Here is a 25,877-nt window from a genome sequence, read left to right as displayed (position 1 = left end):
ATCCTCTTGTATGATCTATATACAGAGTTAAAAGGAATTAATTATTTGTGCAATTCTTTAGTTTCCCTAATTCAGAATAGTTCACAACGATTTGAACCCACAAATATTTGTTAGCAGCGATGCTTTTGTGTCTAAATGTGGTAAATTGACATTTTGCTCAGGTACAGGTGGAAATATTGCTCAAATTAAGTTATTAGTTTATTTTGTTATATCCTTGTAATGTGGGGGGGGGGAATGTTGGAAGAAAGAAAGCGGAGTGCTCTCCTTTGCATTGAATCTCTGACTTGAAAGAAATAAACACTTGTAATGGCTTTACCATCGCCAGTGCAAACTAAAGAACTTCACTGGCCGTGAATTAAATTTGTTGTGTTGCAAAAATGATGGCCAAATGTGCATAGCAAGTCCAAACACGAGGGAGATAAATGACCACACTTGTTTGTCGAGTTATCTGAGGATGAATGTTGACCAAGAAATTAGCTGAACTTCCTGACGCTTCAAAACCAGTTGGAATTTTCAAGACTGCCTTAAATGAAGCAGAGGAACTAGACCTCAACTTGTATGCAAGAAATACTCTGAGGACTGGCAGTACATTTGGAGAGAGAATTCTCAGTCCAGGAACACTGTTTTCAGCTTTTATTTCAGATTTCCAGCATGTACAATATTTTAATTTTTTTGGCTCGTTAAAAATATATTTGTCAAAAATGTTTATTTATTTTGTTATGTAAAGATTTGAGCCTTGAACGTAACTGAAATGCAGATGTGGTGATCGATTAAGATTCTTGGATGAACAACAATGATGTCAGAATGCAACAACTGCTCAGAACATTATGGGAACAGGTCTTAACATGGCCTGACCTGAGTTAAAAGAACTTTTCTAACCTGAGTCTACCAATAATTATTCCCATGGAGTCAAATCTGATGCACCAAATATTTTGTACCTGGGTGAAGGGATGCTAGGGTATTACCCAGCAATTAGAGACCCTTGGTGTCTACTTTTTTATATAGTATATTTATAGCATGGAAACAGCCCTTTGCCCACCAAATTTGTGCTGACCATTAATCCATTTACACTAATCCTACATTAATTTCATTGCTTTTATTTTTGTATTTTTCTCAACTCTTTCCTCCTCCCCAACCCTTTACCAAATTCTATCACTTGCCTTCACACTAGAGGGCATTTACAGAGGCCAGTTACCCTTCCAAACAATACATCTTTATGATCTCGGAGGAAGCTGGAGCAGCTGGAAGAATGCCACATGTACAAACTACATGGGCAGCACACAAAGTTAGGATTGACCTTGGATATCTGGTGTTGTAAGGCAGGAGCTCCACCAGCTGCATCATTGTGCTGCCCTTTTTTCCCCCATGCTTTGCATCTAAGAAAATCATTCCTCTGTCGTGCAGCAAGAAGAAGGGACAATCCTCTATTTTGGTGCAGCTCAGGGGTTTTTTTTAAGTTCTAACAAACATGTCACAGCTCCTTGATATGGTGCTGAAGTTTTGGCTTGTGTTTTGATTGATTGGGAGGTGAGACTTTTCTAAACTGGACATTTAATTAATTTCAGTTAATAGTTCTATCCATTTTGACCTCTCTGTTCATTTTGCAAAGTGTACTGGCCTCCATATAATGTTGCCAGGCTCCACTTTCTTGATTACATCCACCTTGCTGACCACAGTCCAAGACCTTGCTGTTTGAGATCAGTGTTGTCTGGGCACATCCATGTCAAGTGCATGAAAGTTGCTCCCTTCGCAGTGTAAGTCCACTGATGGACTGCAAGGCTTGGTACGTTTGTGTTGGTCTATTTCTGCTCACCGAAGCAGAAAGTAAGCACCTGATTGAAAGTTCATATTTATTTTCAGAATACTTGCATGGCATCACATACAATCCTGAGATTCATTTTCCTGTGGTGAGTTAGAATTACTACTTCTTTGTAGTTCAGAAAACTGCATTCAAGAAAATACATGTACATGTAAAAATGTAAGAAATCTCAACAAACTGATTACAATACAGAGAAAAAAATCAATAGAGTGCAAAAGTAAGAGTCCTTAAAAGAGTCTGATTGAATTTGTCATTGAGGAATAAGATGGAGGAGGAGTATCAGCTGATCCTGAACCTGGGGTGCGAGTCTTGTGGCACCTATACCTCTTTCCTGGTGGTAGCAGCGAGAACAGAGCATATGCTGGGTGGTGTGGATCCTTGATGATGGCTGCTGTTCTCTGACGGTAGCATTCCCTGTAGATGTTCTTGATGGTAGGGAGGGTTTTGCCTGTGATGTTCTGGACTGTGTCCATTACCTTTTGCAGGACTTTCCACATGGGAGTATTGGGGTCCCCACAACAAACAGTGATGCAGCCGATCAGCACACTTTCCGCCACACATAGAACCATAGAACATTACAGCACAGAAACAGTCCCCTTCGGCCCTTCTAGTCTGTGCGATCCATTTCTCTGCCTAGTCCCACTGCCATGCACCCATTCCACAGCTCTCCATACCTCTCCCATCCATGCATCTGTATAAATTCTTCTTAAATGTTAAAATTGAGCCTGCATTTCACCACTCCACCTGGCAACTTGTTCCATGCTTGCACCACTCTGTGAAGAAGTTCCACCTTATGTTTCCTCTAAACTTTCCCCTTTAACCCTTAACCCATGTCCTCTGGTTTGTATCTCACCCTCAGTGGAAAAACCCTAGCTACATTTACTGTCTATCTCCTTCATAATTTTAAATATTTCTCTCAAATCTCCCCTCATTCTGCAACGTTCTTTGGAATAAAGTACTAACCTCTAACTTAGTTCCTGAAGTTCAGGCAACATCCTAGTAAATCTCTGCACTCTTTCCATCTTTCCTGTAGTTAAGTGACCAAAACTGCACATAACACAAATATGACCTCACCAATGACTTGTACTGCTTTATCATAACATCCCAACTCCTATACTCAATACTTCGAGTTTTTGAAGGCCAATATGCCAAAAGCTCTCTTTACAACCCTATCCACCTATGATGCAACTTTCAGGGAATTATGTATCTGTATTCCCAGTGCCTTTGTTGTGACTATCCCATGTAGTCGAGGATGATGGCTTTCATTCTATTGATCTACAGAGCAAAAATGCCTGTGCATGTATTTGTTTAATATGTACCTAACATTGCACTCCAAGAAGCACATGATGCTTCACAAATCAACCAACTAATTCCACTGGCATGAAAACCACGATGATTGGAGCGGATGGATTTGTTGCAGCCTTTGTCTGTCTTCACAGCCATTGAGTTTGCAGTAACTTTATCTGCCTGTTCCACTGTTGAGGTCTTGGTAGGGTTGTTCTTTCCCAGGGACCTCACCCTCGACCTTACCACCATGGGTGGCCCTACCAGGAGCATAACTGCAGATGGCATCACACTCGGGCCACACAAGCTTCTCCACCATGAGAAGATGACAACTTGTCAGTGCCGTACCATTTACCGAATATGTCCTTTTTTGGTTTGTCCTTCCAAAGAGCCACATTTCACACTTGTCTGCATTAAATTCCATCTGCCATTTTTCAGCCCATTTTTCTATCTAGTCCAGACCCATCTGTAAGCTTTGAAAATCTTTTTCCCTGTCCACACCACCTCCAATCTTAGTGTCATCTGCAAACTTGCTGATCCAATTTAATATATTATCATCCAGATCATTGATATAGATGATAAACAACAAAGGACCCTGCACTGATCCCTGAGGTACACCACTAGTCACAGGCCACCAGTTTGAGAAGCAATCTTCCACTACTACTCTCTGGCTTCTCCATCCATCCATTGTCGAATCCAGTTAACTATCTCACCATGAATACCAAGTGACTGAATCTTCCTAACTAACCTCCCATGTGGGATCTTGTCAAGGTCTTTTTAAAGTCCACGTAGACAACATACACAGCCTTTCCTTCATCAATTTTCCTGGTAACCTCGGAGAAGCTATAAGGTTGGTTGAACATGATCAACCATACACAAATCAAAGTTGACTATCCCTAATCTGTCCCTGTCTATCTAAATACTTGTATATTGGATATCTTAGAACACCTTGCAATAATGTACCTACTACTGACGTCGGGCTCACCGACCTATAATTTTCAGGGTTACTTTTGGACCCTTTTTTAAAAAAAAAACAGAACAAGAGCTACCCTCCAATCCTCCAGCACCTCACCCATGGCTAAGGATATTTGGAATATTTCTGCCAGAACTCCTGCAATTTCTAAACTACACCCCCCCCCCCCCTTAGGGTTCAAGGGAATGTCTTGCCAGGCCCTGGGAATTTATCCACCTTTATTTGCTTTAAGACAGCAAGCACCCCCTCCTCTTTAATCTACATAGATTCCATAACTTCACTGTTTGTTTTCCTTACTTCCCTGACCATGCCAGTTTCTGAGTGAATACGGATGCCAAAACCCCATTTTAGGTCTTCCCCATCTTTACTGGCTTCATACATAGCCAACCACTCTGATCTGTCCCATACTGTCCTTAAGCTCTTACTATACCTGTAAAAACCCTGAGGATTTTCCTTTGCACTGTCTGCTAAAGCAACCTCATGTCTTCTTTTAGCCTTCCTGTTTCTTTCTTGAGATTTTTCTTGCATTTTTAATATTCCTCAAGTATCTCATTGGTCCCTACATGGACTATGACATCTGGTTGTTCACCCTCCCTCCTGAGAATGCCGTGAACTTAATCTGCGACATCTTGGACCCTGTCACCAGGGAGGCAACATATTATCCGCGATTCACGATCCCTTCCACAGAGCCTTTTATCAATTCCCCTAAAACTGGAATCCCCTATCACTACAGCTTACTTCTTCTCCCTTTCCTTCTTAGACACAGGAAAAGACTCCGTCCCTGAGACCTGATCGCTGTGGCTTGTCCCTAGTAGCCCCCTCCTCCCCTTTTTAACAGTATCCAAAATAGTACACTTGTTATTGAGGAGAATGGCCACAGGGGTCCTCTGCACTGACTGTCTGTTCCCATTCCTTCTCCTGACTGTCAACTATCTACCCTCCTCCTGCCTCCTGGTGTGATAGCACCCCTATAACTCCTGTCTGTCAGCCTCCCAAATTATCTGGAGTTCATCCAACTCCAGCTCCGATTCCTTAACTCAATTTATCAGGAGCTGCAGCTGGATGCACTTATCACAGATGAAGACATCAGGGATACTGCTGGCTTCCCTGAAGACCCACATTCTGCAAGAGGAGCATTCCCCTGCCCTGGTTAGCTCAGGGATCCTCCATCAGAGTTGTGAGAGAGAAAAGTAAAATCATTTTGAGTTGCAGAGAAGGTGTTGGGCAGGTGGATCTAGAACTGCCTTTTCACCATAACACTTAATTTCCCTACAAGAAAATATTTCAAACTGTGCCATAAATATATTTCATGAGGCAGCTGTTATTCTTTCCTTGAGCAGAGAATACCAAAGCTTCATTATTCTCTGAGATAAACAGTTCCTCCTCAATGCCATCCTAAATCTACTCCCCCAAATCTTGAGTTGATATCCACTTATTTCACCTACCACTGGAAACAACTTTGGTGTCTCTATCTCATCTATCCCTTTCATAGTTTTACATGTTTCTATAATATCTGAGCTTCAATGACTATCTCGGAGGATCTTTCCTGGACCCATCGCACCAATGGCATCATGAAGAAAGCACGTCAGTGCCTCTAGTTCCTCAGGAGTTTGTGGAGGTTTGGTATGACACCAGAAACCCTGGCAAATTTCTACAGAGGTGTGGTGGAAAGTGTATTGACCGGCTGTATCACAGTCTGATATGGGAGAACCCTGAGCGTAAAGTCTCCAAAAGGTAGTGGCAACAGCCCAGGACAATACAGGCAAAAACCTCCCCACTATTGTGTACATCTACAGGAAGCGCTGCCTTAGAAGGGCAGCAGCATTCACCAAAGACCCCTACACCACCCAGCACATGTTCTGTTTTCGCTGCTTCCATCAGGAAAGAGGTATAGTTGCCACAAGCCTTGAACTACAAGGTTCAGGAACAGCTGCTACCCCTCCACCATCAGCCTCCTTAATAACAAACTCAATCGGAGACTCATTTAAGGACTTTTTCTTATTCACTTTATTGATTTTTCTTTGTTCTCTGAATTGCAGTCAGTTATTTATAATTGTTACCTGTTAACAGTTCTATAACCATATAACCACTTACAGCACAGAACAGGCCAGTTCAGCCCTACTAGTCCATGCCGTAACAAATCCCCACCCTCCTAGTCCCACTGACCAGCACCCGGTCCATACCCCTCCAGTCCTCTCCTCTCCATGTAACTATCTAGTCTATCCTTAAATGTAACCAATGATCCCGCCTCGACCACGTCTGCCGGAAGCTCATTCCACATCCCTACCACCCTTTGTGTAAAGAAATTTCCCCTTATGTTCCCCTTATAATTTTCCCCCTTCAATCTTAAACCATGTCCTCTAGTTTGAATCTCCCCCACTCTTAATTGAAAAAGCCTATCCACGTTTACTCTGTCTGTCCCTTTTAAAATCTTAAACACCTCCATCAAGTCCCCTCTCAATCTTCTACGCTCCAGAGAAAAAAGCCCCAGGCTGCACAACCTTTCCCTGTAACTCAAACCTTGAAATCCTGTCAACATTCTCGTGAACCTTCTCTGCACTCTCTCTATTTTGTTTATATCTTTCCTACAATTTGGTGACCAAAACTGTACACAGTACTCCAAATTTAGCCTCACCAATGCCTTGTACAACTTCATCATACCCTCCCTACTCTTGATTTCAATACTCCGAAATATGAAGGCCAACATTCCAAATGCCTTCTTCACCACACCATCTACCTGAGTATCAGCCTTGAGGGTACTATTTACCATCACTCCTAAATCCCTTTGTTGCTCTGCACATCTCAATAGCCTACCATTTAATGCATATGACCTATTTAGATTTGCCTTTCCAAAATGTAACACCTCACACTTATCTGTATTAAATTCCATCAGCCATTTCTCAGCCCACATCTCCAGCCTTCCTAAATCACCTTTTAATCTACGGTAATCTTCCTCACTGTCCACAACAACACCACCAATCTTTGTATCATCCGCAAACTTGCTTATCCAATTCTCCACCCCTACTTCCAGATCGTTAATATATATATTACAAACAATAGTGGACCCAGGACCGATCCCTGAGGAACTCCACTAGTCACTGGCCTCCAATTGGACAAACAATTTTCTACCACTACTCTCTGACACCTCCCATCCAACCATTGCTGAATCCATTTCACTACCTCCTTATTTATACCTAATGCCTCCACCTTTTTTCCTAACCTCCTGTGGGGAACTTTGTCAAAAGCTTTACTAAAGTCTAAATAGACAACATCCACAGCTTTCCCTTCATCAACCTTTTTTGTAACCCCCTCGAAAAACTCAATCAGGTTTGTCAAGCATGATCTAACCCTGACAAAACCATGCTGATTGCTCCCTATCAATCCCTGTACCTCCAAATATTTGTAAATACCATCCCTCAGAACACTTTCCATCAACTTACCCACCACAGACGTCAGACTCACGGGCCTATAATTCCCAGGTTTACATTTGGACCCTTAAACAGCGGAACCACATGCGCCACCCTCCAATCCTTTGGCACTATCCCCGTGACCAATGACATCCTAAATATCTCTGTTAATGGCCCCACTATCTGTCCACAAGCCTCCCTGAGTGTCCTTGGGAATATTTTGTCCGGTCCCGGAGATTTATCCACCTTTATCTTTTTCAACACAGCCATCACTACCTCCTTGGTTATCCTTATATGCTTCATGACCTCCTCACTATTTTTCTTTACTTCAACTGGTTCAATATTTTTTTCCCTAGTGAATATCGAGGCAAAGAAATGATTCAAAATTTCCCCCATTTCCTCTGACTTCTCACTCAGCCTACCCTTGCTGTCTACAAGGGGTCCAATTTTATCCCTCACTAATCTTTTACTTTTAATGCACCTATAGAAACCCTTTGGATTTATTTTTACTCTGTCTGCCAAAGCCTCTTCGTGCCTTTTTTTGGCCTTTCTAATTTCTTTCTTAAGATTCCTTCTACACTCCTTGTAGTCCTCCTTCAAACTCTCAGCTCCCTGCTCCTTATACCTCTTGTACACCTCCCTTTTTCTCCTAACCAAATTTCCAATATTCCTCGAAAACCAAGCCTCCCTATGACTTCCACCCTTTCCTTTGATCCTCACTGGGACATATCTACTCTGTACTCTCAAAATTTCTTTTTTGAATATCCTCCATTTTTCATTTACATCCTTACCTGAAAATATCCTGTCCCACTCAATACTCCCCAAATCCCTTCTTATTCCTTTGAAATTTGCTCTTCTCCAATCCAGAACCTCAACTTTAGGCCCCTCCTTACTCTTCCCTAAAACTACCCGAAAACTAATAGAGTTTTGATCACTAATCACTTACAATCACTTTTGATGGTTTACATCTTTATGCTGTGTACAGTTTACTTTTTGCACTACCAATTAGTGGTAATTCTGCTGTGCCCGCAGGAACAAGGAATCTCAAGGTTGCATGTGATGTCATGTAAGTTCTCTGACAATAAATCTGAAATCTGAATATCTCCTACTCTTCTGAATTCCAGCGAGTATAGACCCAAGCAACTCAATTTTTCCTTGAAGGCTAACCAGCTCCTCACCAGTATCAATCTGGAAAACCTCTTCTGCACTGTCTCCAAAGACAGTACATCTTTCTCATGTAAGGAGACCAGAACTGCACGCAGTACTCCTGGTGTGGCCTCACCAGTATTCTGTGCAGCTGAAGTAAAATCTTGAATTCAATTCTTCCAACATCAAAGGCCAACATTCTATCAGGTTTCTTGATTACTTGTTGCACCTGCAAACTAACTTTTTGGGATTCATGCACAAGTATTCCCAGGTCCCTCTGCATGCTGAAATCTTGCACCATTTAAAAATCATCTGATTATTTGTTTCTTCCAAAGTGGATGACTTCGCATTTACCAACATTGTACTCCATCTGCCAGACCCTTGCCCACTCATGTGCCCTATCTATCTCTCTGCAAACTCATCGCATTCTCTGCACAATTTGTTTTTCCATTCAATTTCTTGCCATTGGCAAATTTAAATATAGTGCACTCGGTCCCCTCTTCAAAATTATTAATATATATCATGAACAGTTGCAGCCCAGCACCGAACTCTGCAGCACTTGTCCTCACTGCTGATGGCCAACCAAAGAAGCACCCATATATCCAAAATCTGTACCTTCAATTGGTTATCCATGTCCAACTTCATGTCTCCTTATGGACAAGTCTTTTATGCAGCACTTTATTGAATGCTTCTGCAAATCCAAGTATCCAATCTCCACCTGTTTCCCTCTGTCCTCTGCACTTGTTAGATCTTCAAAGAACTCCAATACATTTGTCAAACATGTCCTGCTCTTCGTGAATGTGACCTGATGGAACAATTTCTATCCAGATTTTAGCTATTTGTTCCTTAATGTTAACTTCAACTTCAAGTATTTTCTGACTACAAATTTTAAATGAACTGGCCTTTGCCTACATCCAGTTTTCAATAGTGGCATGACATTTGCTCTCCTCCAATCTGCTGGGACCTGTCCAGAGAATATTGCTAAATTATCACAATCGCATTTGCTATAACCTTTGCCATTACTTCAGAACACTGGGATGCAACTAGTTTGCTCAGCACCGCCTCTTTAGCGATAGCTATTGTATTGACAACCTCACCTACCATCGCATCCTTAAATCGCTCTTTGGGACCTTAGACATGTCTTCCACTGCAAAGAATGACACAAAATGGTCATTGAAGGCCTTGGCTATTTCTGCATTATCCAATTTTAATTTCACCTTCTCATCAAGGTGCATTGTGGAGGCTGGCCAGGAGAGTAGCCTTGATCAAAGATTGGGGTGTGCAGCAGAGGGCTTGAGATTGAGTGTTGATAAGCAGCATTATGTCTTGAGGTTACAGTATTCAAATATGTTGCTCTTGCAATTTTCACTTGCACAATAATATGCTCACATTTTAAGAAAGAAATGGGCATTATAATTATCATTCATTTTTCATATTTGTTAAACCATACTTTGTTTTCATAACTTTGATTCCATTACAAAACTATATTGCAAATGGAAATTGAAATGCATTTGGTTTGTAGGAAAAGCAATCCCTGCATTTGGGTAAGGGAAGTTCACCCTTATGGAAGTCAAAAATTTGAGATTGGGATTTCACAGAATTAGTGGCAAAATACTATTTTTTGATTCCTAATACACGCTGTATTCTGGGAATGCACTCCCACAGGGTTGTCTCTGTGCTTGTGTTAGAACACAATTTTAATAATTGAGAAAGAGTCTGGATTATTTTAAAGAAAATGGCAGGTTCAAGATGCTTCCTGCTGTAACAATTTTTATTTTCTTTTTTTTTGTGAAATATTTTATTTAAAATGTAAAAAAAAATTAATTAACACAATACAAAATATATAATCAATAAGTATACATGGCATATAACAGAAAAACCCCTCTATCTCCCCCTTTACTCAGTAAACCCTCCCCCTTTATATACCCCTTACCTCACCTCTAAACTCTCCCCTAACTACCCCTTCTAAAAAGAAAAAGAAAGAAGAAGAAAGGAGATGTAAACTATAATGACATAGATAAATACCGTGGATTGAGGCACTTCCACCACACCAAGGCAGAAGTATTCAAAATCTTAAACCCATATAATCCAACTAAGGGCTCCAAACTTTCCAATTTAAAGAAAGTTAATTATCTCGTAAATTATATGTTTTTTTTCCAATGGTATACAAGATTTCAATTCTGTATGCCATTGAAGTAAATTCAACTCTATATCGTTTTTCCATGTAACCACAGTACATTTTCTCATTAACAAATTTTTTTATTTTCGATCAATTTTCTGCTGTATTAGGATTTGTTTTTATTTACAAGGTAGAAGCTGATTCCGGCCATTGAAACCTGTGTCACCCAATTAACCTACAATCCCATATGTTTGAGGTGGGAGGAAACCTGAGTTTCCAGGGAAAACCCATGCAAGTCATGGGAAGAACACACAAACTCCTTACAGGTTGTTGGTCGTGCTGCTACCTCACCAATCCACGAACCTGGGTTTGATCCAGACGTTGTGGAGTTTATATGTTCTCCCCATGACTACATGGGTTTCTGCCAAGTATTCAGGTTTCCTCCCACACTGCAAAAGAAATGCTGTGGGGTTAACACCTAATAGCATGCAAGAGGAATAAATCACAGCTACAGGGAACTAAAGAGAGAGTGAAATGGGAGCTGGTATGGGCTTGATGGGTTGAATGGCTTATCGTTTGTAATAAGTAATTGGATGGGTTAGTTTGACTATCTTTCCCACACTGAGCTCAGATGTATATATTGATATCATGAAACTCATACTTAAATATTTGTGGAAACGATGAGCGCAAGTAACAAATTAGTCATTTGTATTCTGTGGGAGTACCAAAAATTCAGCACAATTGTCAGGTCTGCCTCCAGTGATTCACTTCCAAAGAAAGATCCAAGAAGAAACCATCAGCATTTCTGTTCTTAGATAATGACTAATCCATGTTTTGTTTTTCTCTCTATCACTTTTTGCTGTGTGTCATATATTCAGTAACTGCAACCTTTTACAATTTGTACATAGAATTCTGAAGAATGGGATTGCAGACAGCACTTGATTTATTTTTCAAAAACCCATCTTTCACAAAGCATAACTAGAAAATGATGAGGGGGAAAAATCAAGAGGAAGTTCTGAAGAAGAAAAACAAAATTTACAACAGGAACATCTCTTTCCAATGTAAAGACACATCAGACTGAAACCAGATGTGTAATGTGCTGGGTTCCTTCATGGTGGCATCAGCTATTTTTTCCACAAGTGCTCCCATCAGCATTGGGGTTAATGGTTGTGATTGCCTGACAGCCTAACCTGTGATTATTGTTTGTTTTAGTTTGAATTTTAAAAGAGTTTGATTACTTTTTTATTTGACAGTGGGTTAACAAAATATGAATGTAGACCTCACAGTTTCTCACTTTACGATGATTTGCTAAAAGTGATAAATGTAACTTCTGCGAACCGTTGAGTGGAAAGGTCATTTGAGGTGGGGGTATCCCAATTTTGTGGAGATTAATGCTGCAACTGGGTTCATTTTTAAAAATATGTCTGTGTCTATTAGGTGAAGCACCCACCCTCCCCACTTATTACCAGTTACTAGTCCCTCTTCGTTGTTGTAAAAATTATTTGAAGGAAACTAGATGTTTGTTTAGATTAAATATTAAAAATTATTTACTCGGCTATTGACATGACTAAATTAAGTCCGTACTTTTTTTATATCCACGTCATTAGGCCTTTTCACACCACAGTGTAAAATGGAGATTCCCCGGAAATTTTCCCGGGAACCCTCCCATGAATCTGTGGTGTGAAAAGGTTGCTCTTGGAACTTTAAACAGGTCAGCAGCCCCACCCCATACCCAGACCAGCCAAATGGCCAAGCAGGGAAGTCTCGTGACGTCAACGTTTGCGTGCTGTGTCAAGTAGCCAATTAAAATTCAAATTAAAAGGTGCTTACCTCCTGACAATATCACTTTGTTTTGCATGTCATAATAGCAGGACGAATGGCCATCCTTATTAACCATAATCCCTCGCAGTTGGAACCATTCTGTATTTTCCTGAGCAGTTCCAGCTGTGAGGGATTATGGGAAATCAGCCATTCATCTTGCATTGTGCCGCCATCGTGGGGGGAGGGGTTGCGACGGGAGGTCGGGGGGAGGGAAGGAGCGAGGGGCAAGCGACCGACGGATGGGGGGGGCGAACTTGTGTAATGTTGGGGGTGGGACCCCCTAAATTGCCGGGGAGGGAAAATTCGTGAGAATTTGGACCGCGGTGTGAAAGACCCGGGAGGTCCTGAATTCCCATGAATTTCACCGGGACAAAGTAGGATCACCACTTGCCTGCGGAGTGAAAATGGTTATTGATGGGTTTTTCTTCATATTTTGATTAACTGGAGTATTGCCTATCAGTTCTTGTGTTCTACAAGTCTGGACCACAACAACTAGTGTTCTTGTCTAACTTTGCAGATAGGTTCTGACTATTCTCTTTTTGAGAGCTGTTTTAACTGGAATGAATGTTCAGTAAAGATATCCTTGATGTGGCCAAGAGACGATATGTTTCAATATGGTAAGAAATAAAGATACATTTCTGGATATTTACTAACTTCAGTCCTGGAACTCCATCGTTTTCATTTATTATTAGTACAACTGGGCGAAAATTCACGCAAATGTGAAAAATATTAAATAATCTGGTTGCCAGTATTGCACTTTTCTTAAAATCAGCATTTCTATTCACTTTCTTTGTAATGTATTTAAATTGTTACAAATTTAAAATTTAAATATTATATTTAATTTTAGTTCAGACAGCTAAGTTGTTGAAAAAATAAAGTTTTGCCTTCATCCCTTAATTATCTATTTATGAAATTCCATACATAGTGCAAACATTTTGTTGAAAAGTAATTTCTAAGTATCTGTTATTCCTGTAGGTGGCATTGTAATTGATATTTTTAATATAAAATGTATCACACTGATGCACAATAGCTGCACTTCTAGGGTGTGTCATATTCTGTAATAATACTATATGGCCACTATATCTCAGACTGTTTGTTCCTTTCACAAATTAAATGCTTTTTTTTAAATCGGACTTTCTAAATTTAAATTTAGAGTAAAGCAGCATTCAAATATTGTTTTCTGTTTAATGCAGCCTTTTGGATGACTTCTAAAGCAAACAATAGTATTCTTGATTAGGTATCATTCATGGACCCTGCCGTTGATTTTGAGCAATGGGCACTCACCAGGATGTGGCAGAAGTTATCTTGGGAACCAAGTGCTGATTTATTGCACTTAGGCAAAGGCTAGATAGGAACCCCTGATAACAAGGAAATTCAGCAATAGGATTGTCACAGAACCAGTTGGTGGCTATTGCCAGTCATTCTGCCAGAGGATCTCCTGCATCCTAACCTGGTCGTGTTAGCAGTAAAGGATGTTGTGATGCAAGATGTGTAGCAAGTTGGTTGAAAATGTCTTGTTAGAAGCTGCCTTGGTTTGTCATGAAACATTTTGCAATATGTGGCAACCCACATAGTCGCACAGACAGCATCAGAGGTCTGGATTAAATATGACCTATGATGCAGTAGCATTAACTGTTGCCCTACCTTTTACTATAACCACATAAAATTAGGAGATTAAAACAACCAGTCAGCAAAAAGAAAAGTTAGAAGAATGGAGTTATGGAAAATTCTGAGAGGAATATAGCACTGGAGTAAAGATTTGTCATAATTTACTTCATGGATCTATTATGGTGGTAGTAACAAGAGAGCTGATTCAAAAGATGGGATGGGTGGGAAATTGTTTACAAGGTATTCAGAAAAAGAGAAGGATGACTGTAGTGATCAAAGAAGCTGTTATAATACTGCCAAGATTCTATGCTTGATTCCTAGCCATCCTTCCTCATTCTGTTCTATCTACGTGATTTTATCAAAGTTCTCTTGCCTGCTGCACTAAATCCTGTTTGCCCATTATTACTGTGCTCACTGATCTACATTTATTCCCAGTTAAGGAACATTTCTATTTTCATTGTTGTATCTCTCTTTGGCCTTGTTGCTTTATTGCTTCAAACATCTTGGGTTGTATAACTCCAAAATACACATACTCATTCATTTGTGGATTCTTAATGATCTCTTGGAATGAATCCGTTGCAGATAAACAAGCATTTTGCCTCTGGAATTTCCTCCCTTTCTAACTTTTAACTTGTTAAAGGGCACTCTTTGACTAAAGCTTTAGTCTCCTGCTCTTATATGTTGTGCTCAGTTGTGTTTTGAAATGTTTCACTCTATTAAAAGTAATGAAAACATACAATTTGGAATATCATTACCATTGAGCTATATCATCCAACATGTTTTTTTGCTGGGCCTGCCCTTTGAATTGGGACCCAGCATTGCTATTGAAAACTCTCAGCAGCTTTTGGTTTTATGCTTGATAATAGACTCAACCACTACCCTCTTCTGATTGGCTGAAAGGGAACTCCCCCTCAACAACTTTTCCTTCGACTCCTCCTCCCACTTTGTCCTGATCAAAGTGTAGCTGTTGGTACTCATTATGGGCCCCAGCTATCCCTGTTTTTCCATTGGCAATGTAAAACAATCCAGATTGCATGCCTACACAGGTAAAGCCCAACTCTTTCTCCACTGCAGTGGTGCTGCATCCTGCACCTATGACAAATCCTTCAATTTTAATCAACTCTGCCATTAAAGTCCACTTTCACCTCAAACTCATTTCATCCACCTCCGGTAACACTCTCCTCTTTCTTAATCTCTCTGTCTCCATCTTGGATGAGATTATGTACCAACATCCTTTACAAACCTACTGACTTCCACAGTTACCTGGACTACACCCTCTTCCCATCCAATCTCTTGTAAAGATGCCATTCCTTCTCTCAGTTCCTTCGTCATCACCATATCTGTTCCCATGATGACTCTTTCCATTCGAGGGCTTCTGAGATGTCCTCCTCCAATAAACAAGATGACTTTTCCACTACTGTCAATGCATTCCTCACCCACATCTCCATATCTCGCACATCTGCTCACCACTTCCCCCTCACTGCGACATCATCGGGAAAGGATTCCCTCATCCTCACTTATCACCCCATTCGCCTCCACATCCAGCATTATTCTCAGCAATTTTCATCATCTCTCCCATTAGTCACTTCTTCTCTTCTCCACCCACTCTTGCTTTCTCCAGTGATTGCTCTCTCCGCAACTGTCTTCTCGCCCCTTCCAACTGATCACCCCCAGCACTTATCCCCACAATCTGCACTTATACCTCCTCTGTCACTACCATTCAGGGCCCTAAACGTTACCTGCAAATCTGTAGGGGTTGCTTATTACATCTATTGCTTTCACTGTGGCCTGTACATCTGTGAGACCGGTCGCAGATTGGGGACTGCATCACTAAGCACCTTCACTCTGCTGTACCAGCCAGGATCTCCATTGGCCAGCCACTTTCATTCTACTTCTCATTCCCACATTGTCCATGGTCTATTGTTCTGCCAGGTTAGGGTCATGCAAAATAAATGTACAACACTTTATATTCCACCTTGACAGACTCCAACCAGACAGCAGTAACATTGACCTCCAATTTCCATGTTTTCCTAACCCTTCCCCTTGCTTTCCCTGATCTCTCTCTCTCTCTCTCTCTCTCTCTCTGACCCCATTCGTCTTCCTCTTCTCCTTCACTCCCCTTCCCCGTCTTCTCTACCTACCTATCACCCACATCTTCCCTTCATTCCATGATCTTCTGTTCTGTCAAAGAGCTAAGGAAGGTGCACTTTGCTTTTTTTCCCCCATTTATTCCCCTTCCTATTTGTATTCACATGCCAGCTCGTGCTGCTTCTTCTGGGTTTTTATTTCAGATTCTGCCCTGTTTCTTGCTATTTCTGAAGAAGGGTTATGGAGCAAAACGTTGAATGTCTATTGCCTTCATTGGACGCTGACCATATTTTGTGTGTTGCTCCGTGTTCAGTGTCTGCAGCCTCTCTTGTTTACCTCCATGTCCAAAGTGAAGCTTTGAGTGTTTATCAAATCCTCAATGCTTACATAGGTTCACAACAGAGAGTTCAGATAGTACCTTTTCAAAAGTCATTTTTAAAGCAGGCCATGGCACATGCAACAGATTTTATCTGTAAGGTCTGCATTTTTTTTTGTCCAGGTGGGACTTCTTTCTGGCCAATTTTGTGCAAAGTATTGTAACTGATAGTTCTAGCAATTTCCATTATTCTATCTGCAACAGTAAATGGGAAAAATTGGCTTAATTAGTTAACTGTCAAGATGGAATTTTATGTCCTTTTAGTGGAAAATAAATTGACCATCCTCTAATGTGGCAGATGTATTATCAGAAGAGGAGCAGTTGATTCTGGATAATTTTTTACAGCAATCATTTTATCCTTGAATATTTTCATCAGTGATAAAGTGAGATGCAAAGTTAAAGTTTGTGACCATTTTGCAAATGTGTCAAACACATGGAGGATTCTTCAATTACAAAATCCAACCTGTACTGTCTGATTTAAAAAAAAAAGTTTTTTCTCTTGTTTGAAAATTTTGACATTGCACTGGAATATTTTCAGATTTAGTACAGTTTATTGTCACTCATCTTGAAAGTTTTAAAGTAATCCTACATTCCACGATTAGCAGAAAGTTGTACTTTTTTAGTGCTTAGAATGATCATGTTTTCATTAAATTAATCAAAATTTAACATTTTACATAAGGAGTGCCAGTTTGTTTGTTTAACGTAGTCTGTGTGACTGCAGTGATCCTGAGATTCAAGACACAAATTCTTCTCATCACAATGTAGAATATACATGTGCCTGTATTTGTTTTGAACATATCAGTTCTTTGACCATTCTATAATAAACAATACATTTGAGGTGTTTTTGCCCATGGGCACAAATTAGTAAAAATGTTAATTTTTTTTAACAGATATATTGATATAGTCTATGGCAGCCATTTTTAATGGGACCACAGCACATTTAAGAGAAAGCTTTGTTTTCACCTCTCATAACAACGTAACGTAAATATTTTTAATGTTTTTTTTAATGTAGTTGGTAGGAGAGAAGAACAGAATAAAGCAAAACTTGACTGCTTCACAAGGAAGTGGGGTCCTATGGTGGATATAGCAAAAAAAAAGGTTGAGAATGGCTGGTCTATGGAACATTAAATTGTTTATTTAATTTTTTTTCCATTTCCTGTGGATCATGGACATGGAAATAATGTGAATTTTTTTTTGAATTTTTTTCTATTTCCAAAATTGTTTTGTCATTTGTAATGAATGCAATTAACTTTTCATTTCTGCCATGTTGTGTCAGCATAATTTATTATCCTGTTCAATGAAACACTGTCTACACAGTAGAAAGCTCTTGTATGCTTGTTGACCAGTGCGACATTCTGAAATAAATAATTTCAAGCACGGCAGCAATTTGTTTTCTCTGTCTTCTTAGTTTGGTTGAATAAGATGAGAGCATTGTACACCAAGGACTCTCACTAGATCAAATTATACTGTCAAAGGGTGGGAGTCACGTGATGGAGTAGTGGCTGGTCGGGTTGAAACAGCCCTCTCCAGAGAAAAGAAAAAAAAATGTGAGAAAACAGAGCTCAATAAATATAAAATACAGGAAGAGAAAGATAAAGTTACAGAGAATAGACAGAAGATGGCACCCAAAAGAGAAAAAGTAAGAATAACAGAGAAAAGGGAAGAAGGAAAATCACTGGAAAAGAAAGAAGAAGCCTTACCTGCACATCAGAGCAGAGTGCCACCGTGGAGAGGAGAGGCCGAACTCCGATGTTGTTGAGTCCCCAGAAGAGCATTGTCCTCCTGACCAGCAGACTTCAAAAATGGCTTTCAGAGCCAAGAGGAGGTGCGCATTGGGCAAGTAAAAGTAAAGGTTAACGCCGACGGGAGGGGGACTCAGCTGAGGAGCGGCCAGCTGTGGAGCGGACAGCTGAGAGACGCCCATTTTCAGGGCGTTCGGCTGGGGGAAGTAAAGAAGAAGAATGGTGAGAAAGAGAATGAAGGGCTGGAAGAGGGAGAGCGGCAGCAGGGCGACCGACAGGGGGATGACCTGCGGCAAGAGACCCAGCAGCGGGTTGGCCTGCAGCAGGTCGACCTGCAGCGAGAGGCCCAACAACGGGTCGACCTGCAGCGGGAGGCCCATCGACCTGCAGCGGGAGGCCCATCGACCTGCAGCGGGAGGCCCATCGACCTGCAGCGGGAGGCCCATCGACCTGCAGCGGGAGGCCCATCGACCTGCAGCGGGAGGCCCATCGACCTGCAGCGGGAGGCCCATCGACCTGCAGCGGGAGGCCCATCGACCTGCAGCGGGAGGCCCATCGACCTGCAGCGGGAGGCCCATCGACCTGCAGCGGGAGGCCCATCGACCTGCAGCGGGAGGCCCATCGACCTGCAGCGGGAGGCCCATCGACCTGCAGCGGGAGGCCCATCGACCTGCAGCGGGAGGCCCATCGACCTGCAGCGGGAGGCCCATCGACCTGCAGCGGGAGGCCCATCGACCTGCAGCGGGAGGCCCATCGACCTGCAGCGGGAGGCCCATCGACCTGCAGCGGGAGGCCCATCGACCTGCAGCGGGAGGCCCATCGACCTGCAGCGGGAGGCCCATCGACCTGCAGCGGGAGGCCCAGCAAGGATACAGAAGCAGCTCACCAGAGAAGGATGAAGATACAAAGATACAGAGAACAGAAGAAGATGACACAGAAGAGGAGGAAGAAAACCAAGAATTTCAAAGGAAAGAAGAAGGTAAAATAGAAGGACAAAGTTTAGATAAAGACTTTTTCGAAGAACAAAGGAGATCATTAAAAGAATGGCTATCATTAGAATTTAGTTCAATCAAAAGAAAAATGAAAAGAACTGAAGACAGAATGCAAAGCTTAGAGTTGGTCATGACTGAAATAGGGAAAAGTGTAGAAAATGTGGAGGAATGAGAAGCTGCTGTAAAAATGGAGATAAATGATTTAAAAGGGATGTTGGAAGAGAGCAAAAAAAAATTAAAGAGACAAGATTTATTGTCACAAAAAATTGATGTATTGGAAAACTACAGTAGGTGAAACAACATAAAAATAGTGGACCTGAAAGAAGGCAAAGAAGGGTCAGATATGAAGGAATTTATAAAAGGATGGATCCCGAAGGTGCTGGGAATGACAGATTCACGTGAAGAAATAGAAATCGAAAGGGCGCCTAGAGTGCTAGTACCAAAACCACCACCACATCAAAAACTGAGATCCATATTGGTAAAATTTCTAAGATATACGACAAGAGAAAACATACTGGAGCAGGCAAGAAAGAAGGTTAGAGAAGACTATAAACCGTTGGAATATAAGGGACAAAAAATATTTTTTTACCGGATATAAGTTTCGAAGTTTTAAAGAAGAAGAAGGAATTCAACACGGCTAAAACAATCTTATGGAAGAAAGGGTATAACTTTATATTAAGACATCCAGCAGTTCTCAAAGTATTAATTTCTGGGGAACGGAATAGACTGTTCTTGGACCGAAAGAAAGCCCAAGAATTTGCTAAACATTTATTTGCAGGACAGGAGAAGAGAGGAGGAGGAGTGATAAGGAGGATGACCGGCAAGAAAATATACAAAAATATGTAAAAATATAAAGTAAAGATAATGTATATATAAAGATTTAAAGATGGATAAGAGAAGGGGAAGAAGGGAAAAAAAGAGAGAGAGCTTTGTTATAAGTATAGGAAAATAGTGTTCTCTGGACGGGGCTGGGGGTGGGATAATAATGGTCACTGCGAAATTGGTTGACGCTTGCGAGTAAATTCGCAAACCGAATGGAAAGGAGAGTTGTGGTTGCTGTCAAGGGACAGGAGGGAATCCAAGGAGGGGAGGTTCATTTGGGGTTAAAGGGTTATTGCTTGTGGGGATTGTTGGGGTATTTCATGTCTTAAATGCGTTGTCATATATTGAGATTAAAAAGGAAAACTTAAAAAACAGTAATGGAAAAAAGGAATGGAGGTAGTGAAGAGGCGGAAAAGAAGTGAAAATAAAGATATAAGATGGCCACGTTGGACTATATAACTATAAACATTAATGGAATATATAACCAAGTTTAAGTGTATCCTATTGGGAAAAAAAATCACATATAATTTAAAATCACATATAATTTATAATTTAAGTTACAATGATTGAAAAAAACCTGGGAACCATATATGGAACATAACAGAAAGAGCAGGCCTCGGACCACCACCACCTAAAATGATAAGAAGATAAACACGATCAAATTTAATGTGAATAAGTAGATGATGCGTCTTTTTTGTTTGTATCCCTTTTGTATAAAGATATTGTTTTATTGTATTTTATATGTCCAATATTTACTGTTTTTGGTGGGGGGGGGGGGTGGGAAGAGGGAAGGGAGGGTTGGGAAAAAAGAGAAAATGTCACTTTGAATATTTAAAGAAATACATCTGTAAATATATTGGTTGATATGGTTCATAGTGCGATAAATAAAGAATTAGAAAAAAAAATTATACTGTCAAAGGTAGGATCCTGGGTTGTACTTTGTAGGCAGGAATTAAAGTGTGGCATGTTGAAAGTTTTCCAGTGCATTGTGAATGCAAGGAATTCCAGCATTCTAAATCCAGACAATATAATTCATTCCTGGAATAAAATCATACTGGGTTTGCTCAAAAAATATCTAGCATTCTTTAGATGATTTAACAAAGCACAGTACTTTTTTTGTTAACCTGACCTTTACTCATACATATACTTGTCACAGACACTACAGGGCAACAATGAAGAGTAAGAAATCTGGTGAGGTTTATTTACCTTGCTTCCATTCCCATCTCCTTTCCCACCATGCCAGTTAGTGTGAACAAGTTACCATTCCTGACCTCTGTTAACTCCGCAAAGTGTGAGGGTGAACTTGGTCCTTCCTGCTATGTAGAGCTCAGCAATTTACTGCATTAATTTTGAGAATCCCTGGCAAATGTTTGTACATCCTTAGTTAATCATCTAATACCTCGATGCAACTAAAACCCAAGTAAATGTTAAGTTCCACCACATTAAACTGCTGAGAATTGAATTTATGCAAAGAATTAGTGGTTGCCAATCCTGTTTTGATGTGCACTAAAAGCTGGATTACTGTTGAACTTCATTTGATTTATCGCTACCAAAGTGTTAAGTTCTTCGGGAGGCAATAGAGTCATAGCTTTACTGCACAGAAATAGTCCCTTCAGCCCACCATATCCAAGCCAATCCTTTTGCCCAGCTACACCAGTCCCAGTTGCCTGCATTTGGTCAATATTCTTCCAGGCATTGCCTATCCAAGTGCCTGGTTAGCACCCTAGTTATGCAGCAGTTAGAAAGGGTCTGATCTAGTCAACCCGGTCAGAATCCAACTGGGTCCATGACCTACCTCAGAGGTAGTCAGGGAACCCAGTTAATATGCAAGTGTATATTAGGTATATTATTCCAAGACTTCACACTGTGCCAAAATGTTTTGGATACTAAACTTGAGGTTGTTTATTACTTCAGATCTGTGACTAGTGATATGTCTCAGGGATCAGTGCTGGGACCATTGTTGATTGTCATCTTCCCACAGGGAGTGAGAGTGCTGAACGACCAAAGGAACTGCTCACACTAAAAATCTGAGACTCTCATTTGTACAAAGCAATATTTATTTTTAATTTTTATAGATAATAATACTTGTACTGCATATGTATTTTATGTCTGGTTGTGTGCCTGCAATTTTTTTGCACTGCGGACGAGAGAACGTCGGGTTGTATTTGTAAAATCAGCAAGTTTTCAGATGACACTAAGATTGGAGGCATTGTGGACAGCAAAAAAGTTTGTCAAAGCTTGCAGAGGGATCTGGACCAGCTGGAAAAATGGGCTGAAAACGGCCATTGGTGTTTAATGCAAACAAATGAAAGGTGCTGCATTTTGCAAAGACAAACCAAGAGAGGACATGCATGGTAAATGATAGGGCTCTGCGGAATGTGGTAGAACAGAGGGATCTGGGAATATGATATTCCCTGAAAGTGGTGTCACAGGTGGATAGGGTTGTAAAGGGAGCTTTTGGCATATTGGCCTTCATAAATCAAAGTATTGAATATAGGAGTTGGCATGTTATGGTAAGTTGTACAAGATATTTGTGAGGTCAAATATGGAGTATTGTGTGCAGTTTTAGTCACCTACTTACAGGAAAGATATCAATAAGATAGAAAGAGTGCAGAGAAGAATTATTAGGAGGAACTGAGTTACAGGGAAAGGTTAAACAGGTTAGGACTTTATTCCCTGGAGTGTAGAAGAATGGGGGGAGATTTGATTGAGGTACTTAAAATTATGAGGGGGGAGGGTGGACAGAGCAAATGTAGATAGTCTTTTTCCACTGAGATACAAACCAGAGGACATGGGTTAAAGGTGAAAGGGGAAAAGTTTAAGGAAACTTCATACAGAGAGTGGTGGGAGTGTGGAACTAGCTTCCAGCTAAAGTGGTGAATGGAGGCTCAATTTTAAAATTTAAGAAGAATTTGGACTGGTACATAGATGGGAGGGGTATGGACTGGGTGTGGGTCAAGGCAAAAAAAAAATGGTTCGGCACAGACTAGAAGGGCTGAACGGGCCTGTTTCTATGCTGTAATGTTCTACGGTTCTAGATCAATGGATTCCCAAAAAGTAATTGTCAGATTATATCCAACCATGCTGGCTGTGGTTGTTGAAGAATAGACTTTTGAAATGATGCATTGTATAAAGTACAAAGGGGTGTCTGCCCTGATTAATGAGAGTGATTGGTCAGGAAGTTCTTGTCATTAACAATGAGATAACGCCATTAAAAAGGATCTTGGTTTCAAAATTCAAGATGGAGAATCACTGGATAGAGTTCAACAGATAACATTTGTAGTTTGTCAGGCTCCCTATAGATTGGGAAAGTTAAATTTGAAGCATGATGAATGAGTTCATGCAAAGGATTTGGGATAGTCAGTTTGATCATTACAGTGCCCTCCATAATGCTTAGGACAAAGACACTTTTTATCCTTTATTTTCCCCTGTGCTCCACAGTTTTCAATTTGTAATCCACATATAATTAAAGTGCACAATCCAGTCTTTATTCAAGGTTATTTGAATGTATTTTGATTTGACCATGTAGAAATTTTCTTTGGCTTGGCTTCACAGACGAAGATTTATGGAGGGGGTAAATGTCCACGTCAGCTGCAGGCTCGTTTGTGGCTGACAAGTCCGATGCGGGACAGGCAGACACGGTTGCAGCAGTTGCAAGGGAAAATTGGTTGGTTGGGGTTGGGTGTTGGGTTTTCCTCCTTTGTCTTTTGTCAGTGAGGTGGGCTCTGCGGTCTTCTTCAAAGGAGGTTGCTGCCCGCCAAACTGTGAGGCGCCAAGATGCACGGTTTGAGGCGATATCAGCCCACTGGCGGTGGTCAATGTGGCAGGCACAAAGAGATTTCTTTAGGCAGTCCTTGAACCTCTTCTTTGGTGCACCTCTGTCACGGTGGCCAGTGGAGAGCTCGCCATATAACACGATCTTGGGAAGGCGATGGTCCTCCATTCTGGAGACGTGACCTACCCAGCGCTATTGGATCTTCAGCAGCGTGGATTCGATGCTGTCGGCACTTTTTATACATAGTCCCCTCATTTCAGGTTACCATAATGGCTTCACATTTGGCTTCACAGGTGTTTGTGAGTACTCTGGTATATTTAATTGCTTCATTGGTGCAGGTATAAGAGAGATAGGCTTTTGATAATCTTTGGAGCCTGTAGTTGATATTTTTCAACAAGAGGACCAGAGTTGTGCCAATGAAAGTCAAAGAATCTATTATGAGGTAAAAATGAGAATAAAACAGTAAGAGACATCACCCAAACCTTGGGATTACCAAAATCAACTGTTTAGAACATCATAAGAAGAAAGAGCGCACCTCAGGAAAGGATTCCATAAGATGGAAAGAGTGCAAAGAAGATTTACTGGGACGTTGCTTGGACCGCAGGAACTGAGTTATAGGGAAAGGTTAAACAGGTTATTCCCTGGAGTGCAGAAGAATGAGGGGAGATTTGATTAAGGTATTTAAAATTATGAGGGGGATAGACAGAGTAAATGTAGATAGGTTTTTCCCACTGAGGGTAAGTGAGATACAAATCAGAAGACATGGGTTAAGAGTGAAAGTGGAAAAGTTTAGAGGGAACATCTTCACACAGAGATTTGTGGGGGTATGGGACAAGCTTCCAGCTGAAGTGGTGAATGTGGGCTCAATTTTAACATTTAAGAGCAATTTGGACCAGTACATAGATGGGAGGGGTATGGAGGACTATTGTAAGTCATTGGGACTAGGTTTAAAAAAAAACAGACTAGAAGGGCCAAAGAGGCCTGTTTCTTTGCTGTAATGTTCTATGGTGAGCTTAGTAATCACAAAGGGACTGGTATTCCAAGAAAGACCTCCACTTCATAATGGAGAAAAGTCCCAAATCGTATATCTGACAGAGCAGAAACACTCGACAGGAGGCAGGTGTGGATGTGTCCATGACTACTGTCCACAGACAACTTCATAAACAGAGGCTACACTGCAAGTTGCAAACCATGGCCAAGTTTGCATGCTTTGGATCTTGGGCAATTCCTTTAAGCCTTCACACTTTTCTCTTGCCGTCTCTCTGATACAGGTTAATCTTGGTCTTATCTTCAGAATTCAGGCTCTTTTAAATACTTGGCCAACTGTAATCTGGCCATCCTTTCTGTGGCTAACTAGTGGTTTGCTTCTTGCAGTGTAACCTCTGTATTTCCGTTCATGAAGTCTTCTACGGGCAATGGTCATTGACATATCGACACCTGCCTCCTGAAGAGCGTTTCTGATCAGTCCTGTACGCTCTTTCTTCTTGACGATGTTCCAAACTCTTGATTTTAGAAATCTTTTATTCTTGTTTTTCAACATCATAATGGCTTCTTTGACTTTCATTGGCACATCTCTGGTTCTCATATTGAAAAATGGCAGTGTAATGACACTGATTTACCACAGCTTATAAATAAATAAGGAATACACACACTTGTTTCTTTCTTCTTTCTTTGGCTTGGCTTCGCGGACGAAGATTTATGGAGGGGGTAAAAAGTCCACGTCAGCTGCAGGCTCGTTTGTGGCTGACCAGTCCGATGCGGGACAGGCAGACACGATTGCAGCGGTTGCAAGGGAAAATTGGTTGGTTGGGGTTGGGTGTTGGGTTTTTCCTCCTTTGCCTTTTGTCAGTGAGGTGGGCTCTGCGGTCTTCTTCAAAGGAGGCTGCTGCCCGCCAAACTGTGAGG

General features: G+C 41.0%; 2 protein-coding genes across 6 annotated transcripts in view; both read left to right on the top strand.

The window, feature by feature from the left end:
• gab1 (GRB2-associated binding protein 1) overlaps positions 1 to 25,877 on the top strand; it is a 262,884-nt gene that overhangs the window by 1,355 nt on the left and 235,652 nt on the right. The window lies entirely within an intron of this gene.
• Positions 1 to 25,877, top strand: part of usp38 (ubiquitin specific peptidase 38) — a 163,107-nt gene that overhangs the window by 78,738 nt on the left and 58,492 nt on the right. The window contains exon 13 of one of the 2 annotated variants that reach the window (XR_011353757.1): positions 11,657 to 12,183. The exons of the other annotated variant lie outside the window; for it this stretch is intronic. The gene's annotated coding sequence lies outside the window, so the exon portion shown is untranslated. Of the gene's footprint in view, positions 1 to 11,656; positions 12,184 to 25,877 lie in introns of those variants that run through there. 2 annotated transcript variants of the gene reach the window in all.

This window comes from Narcine bancroftii, chromosome 3 (assembly GCF_036971445.1).
Source record: "Narcine bancroftii isolate sNarBan1 chromosome 3, sNarBan1.hap1, whole genome shotgun sequence".
NCBI classification, from domain to species: domain Eukaryota; kingdom Metazoa; phylum Chordata; class Chondrichthyes; order Torpediniformes; family Narcinidae; genus Narcine; species Narcine bancroftii.
Note: the sequence above shows the minus strand (reverse complement) of the source record. Positions and strands in the feature narration are given on the sequence as shown.